Raw genomic sequence first — 4,505 nt, 5'->3', positions numbered from 1 at the left:
ATCTGCCAAGTGAAACCATACCCAACAGCTACGCTGCGCACTCTTCAGGGGGCCCTTCAAACTAACTCCAGCTGAGTCCCAAAAACCCAAACTCCATTAGCTGCTGGAGGACAATATCCATTTAAATTTTACCTAGTACAAAATCTAACTAGCATACTCCAAAAACACTCTGGGATGTGAAATAGAGCACGTCACCTACGGACAACTTGGAGATTTGCACATCGATCTGACCTAACACGCTAAAGTAGCTACACCTTGTCAAATCTCTCTTCTGAGAGCCCCTTAAGAAGGGAACAGCAGGCAGACATAACCCAAGCAGAGGGAGTAAACAATGAAGAGGACCATCCCAGGTCAGATGAGATAGCACACTGCTTGGAAAGCCTTTCAGGCAACGGGCAACATTCACCCGGTGGTGTACTGCAGTTTGGGCAATGCCACGAAACAAAGTGCTAAGGAGCCGGGGTGACTCAGTGGTGCTGGTAAAGATGCAGTTGCTCCAAAAAGCTCTTCTCTCAGAGATTATCAAATGTGCTCATCTTTTCTTACACGATACCCTACCCGTGTTTTAATAAGGACCACACCTAGTTAAGTATAATGCACAGCGCTGATGGCAAGAACTAGCACATTACTGGGAAGGAGAGGGAGGAGAAGAGTAAAGAATATGGCTGAGCAGATGAAAGCTTTTCCTGGGAAAGCTGCAGAGCTCAGCCTGTCTCACTCATAAAAGCCATCTCCCAAATGCTGCTGCTGTTCAGCAGCACCATTTCTTCCAAGGCATAACATAGCTTCCCGTGGCCCCACAGGGGAAGAGGCAAGGGAGAGCAAGAAAAAGCTCACGCCTCCAACGTGTTCCTGATAGCACAGCACAGGGAAGCGTGGAGAGAAAAAACAGCCACCAGTTTAACACAATCTTAGCACTAGTCTGAGTTACAGGAGCCCTGCAAAGACCATGCCTGCACCAGGAGCTACAGAAACAGTAGGGTTAGTTAGATCAGCTTCTACACAGTGGGAAATTTCCACATACTAACTAAATCAGCAAGGGAGGGACTGAGTCTAAGGGTGTGCTTAAGGTTATCTGCTGCTCGGGAAAGCAACTGCTGCCCTGGAGCACTCTTCCCACCAGTAATCAACCCTGGAGTCCAACCTCTTGCTTCGGATTTCTGATCCAAGTACGTCCCTTACAAGAGAGGCAGGACTTTTCTCCACATTATGTACTTGCTTATTTAGCCGATAGTCCTCAGTTTCCATATTTCAACTCTGTTGACAACAGCAGAGTGGGAAAACAAACTGACTCATGCTATTTGTCACCACAGCATACATGTTTACCTGATACAGCTGAACTGGTCAGACTGTGTGCACGCTCCCACCCCCTCCCTAAGCCTCTACACCAGATCTGGTTCTCCTACCTTCTCCCTTGCAGTCATTTTGGCATCAGCTTGACCACGAAAAACAGCAGGAAAGTATCCTGCAAGATGTTATATTTCCGTGGAATTAGTGAATATCATCGTCTCCCTGTACAGCTTAATGGAGCTGATGTGAAGGATGGTGTGGGAAGACGCAGCCAAGGCAGGGAAAGGAGATGATCACTGCTTCAGAGCCAACAAGCAGCTGCTAAAGATACAGAGCCACTTGTTCAGAGTAGCCAACAGAAGCAAGAGCTCCACTCTCTACCTGCTTTTAAGCAAAACAGGTTTAGTATTAGGAACTAGACGTTCACATGAGAGCCAACCGAAAACCAGAAATCACTCACCTAGTCCTTGTGCAGGATAAGTGGCTGTTTAATCAAAGAGTTACAAGAATAACCGAAAGATTTTGTTAAGAGATTGCTGTGTGTCCCAGCTATTAAAAACAAGAAACTGCTCTTCAGTTTCCATGCGGCCTTCAGTCCTTGGAGCAATTTTAATATGATCCTCAGATGCCTTCCCATCAGAGATTTTTGGCCCTTTACAAAAGACATCATTAACACATGTAGCAGTTGGCTAAGCAGCCAGCCCAGACCTCACATGCTATTTGTGCTAGTGAGCTCCTACAGATACTTCAAGAATCCTCACAGGTGAGAAGGAAGACAGCACCGAGCTGCAGGTGCATCTTCAGATAGGCGAGTCCTCTATTTTAAAAGCAGTAACATGAGGCAATCCCAGCTCACACCACATACTAGCTTACCACACTAGTATCAAGGGAAGTGCCAAATATTCCCACCCGCTTCCAAGACCTTTACTTTCAAACCTGTTAGCTGAAAATGGCACTCCCAGAAGGGGAAAAAAGCGGTGGTTTTGCCTGCTTTTGCCCCTGTTTTGCATGTCTTCACACAGGAAGGGAGACAGTCACCAAGGTGCTCTTATGCTCATATAACCTGGCAACACACAGCACATCTCACGCACCTGGCTTGAGAAAAACCTCACTACTGAGCTCCAGAGAAAGAGGAGTTAATGGTGTTAAAGAGCCCACAAGCTAAGCTGTTTGAGCTTGTTTAACCAACTCCAGCATCTCGTCCACTCTGGACTGGGACAGATTCATGGAGCTATCAGACAGACTTTTGCAAAGCTAATGCAACACTGAGAGGAAGGAAGAAGCACCACTCCTTGAAAAGGATGTTTTTCCATTATCCAATGCCTCCAGGATTCCCTCCAGAGCCAAGTTTAACCTCGTGGCACCAATTTAACCAAACAGACTTTATTGCTTAGCCTGGATGGACCTGCATGAGAGGACTGGCACAGGTCACTGCCAGAAAACATATGCAGAGGGACCAGATAGCTATAGGCAACCCCCAAGTAAGGATGCATCTAAGACAGAAGCAGCTTGACAGGGTAACCCTGCTACTTAAAGCAGAAGTCCTAAAGGGTTCTCCCCCCACATCAGAGGCAGTTTCCTGCCTGATTTCATGCAGGCAAATCCCTTGGTCACCAGTCTTGCTGCTGGCTTTAGACATATGAATTCGGTTTAGCTATTAGAAGGTGCAGAAGCCCATTTCAGTTTGCACACGGAGCAGCCACCAAGTCTCAACTGTCACCGAGCATTACAAGTACCAGTAGTACTTTCAACTGTGAGCCAGAGACCTACAGCCAAGCCTCCCCACAGGAGACAGCAATTAAAAACTGAACTGCAAAGTTGAACAGCAATACTAATCACTATGAGAAGTGGAAAGCACACATTTTACACTAAGCTTTTGGATTACAGCACCCACAAGTCAGCTTCTTAAAATAAAAGTGACCTTTAATGAGGCTCTTTGGAATGTGTTTTAATAATTAATACAAATTATGCATCGACAGTGTAAGACTTCACCGTTTCTTTGGAGAATAAACAAAAAGGTGTAATAAGTCCTGTGCGTTTTTGGGAGGGAGATAGGTATGATGTCATTTGTCCCTTCAGGGTTTTTGCTATCTGCCCACGAACAGGGAACAACAGGAAACTTCCACAAAGACTAGCTTCTTGACAGAGGAGGTGCAAGAGCCCAGTAAGCCCCAAAAGCCAACTTTTAGTATTTGGGAACACACACAACAACGAATATTCCCTTCGTTAAGAACCACCATGCCCTCTCTTCAGAGTTGGGTATGACAGCAAAGACTCTGCATCAAAGATCAGAGCAACCGTGACAGAACTGAGGCCAGCAGCAGACGAGGGAAGACATGAACTGACAGGATTAAGCATTAAGGAAAGACCCAAACTAACTTGCAAGGAGGAGAGTGGGGCTCGCAAGGGATAAAAGCCATATTTACAAGTCCTTCACGCTCAAGAGAAAGGCAAGGGAAATAACTACCCTCAGGCAGGCTTGTGAAGATACTTTGTTTAATACATCTGAAAAGAATGCATATACAAAGAACTTAGACATGAAAAAGCATCGGTTCAACACTAATGAGTCTACAAGAAATCGGAATTTTGGAAGATGGAGAAGATTCCCTAAGTCTTAAAAAACTTTGAATTTGCAAGCCAAAATGTATTTTTGGTAAAATCCCTACAACACTGCAGTCAGTCTGCGTGAAGACCCTGCACACAATCCTCAGCGGGCTAGAGCCCATCTTACAGGTTCAAGGTTACTTGAGCAAAATGCAGAGAAAGGGGATTCCCTTAACTGGTCCCTATATGGTGCCAAACTAAACACTAGAAACCCCTCCCTGCAGTTCCTTCCTACTGACACAGGTCTATCTTTCCACCCCTCTCTGAAGGATGCCAAGCCATCCAGTAAGAGATGCACCACCAGGGCCAGCTCCAAAACTTGTCTTAACATACACCAGGTCCTTCCAGAGTATCCAAACAGCAGTGTATATGCTGGTCATTGTAAGCGTTTCTCTAATAATTAAGGATTGGCAGAAGATGGATTTGTTAAAAGCCAACTGAATCAGTTGGGCATGCTTAAAAAGGTGCAGTTATTTCTTCATCACGTGACAAAAGCTTATGATGTCAAGATTAAGGAAGAGACTGGCAAGCTAGTTTCAAGTCTGATGGTGCATCCAGAGAAAAGGATTCTCCTATGCCTAAGGCTTCATAACTTAGAGGATGGGGTAGAA

At 45.5% G+C, this 4,505-nt stretch overlaps 1 protein-coding gene across 1 annotated transcript in view; it reads right to left on the bottom strand.

Moving 5' to 3' along the window:
- Nucleotides 1-3,769: 3,769 nt before the first annotated feature.
- Nucleotides 3,770-4,505, bottom strand: part of CDC42 (cell division cycle 42) — a 15,404-nt gene continuing 14,668 nt past the window's right edge. Inside the window, exon 5 of the mRNA XM_009577684.1 lies at nt 3,770-4,505. This exon is cut by the window's right edge and continues 669 nt beyond it. The gene's annotated coding sequence lies outside the window, so the exon portion shown is untranslated.

Source organism: Fulmarus glacialis, unplaced genomic scaffold, assembly GCF_000690835.1.
Source record: "Fulmarus glacialis isolate BGI_N327 unplaced genomic scaffold, ASM69083v1 scaffold42275, whole genome shotgun sequence".
In the NCBI taxonomy this organism is placed as follows: Eukaryota; Metazoa; Chordata; class Aves; order Procellariiformes; family Procellariidae; genus Fulmarus; species Fulmarus glacialis.
The sequence above is the reverse complement of the archived record's forward strand: the minus strand, read 5'-3'. Positions and strand labels throughout refer to the sequence as shown.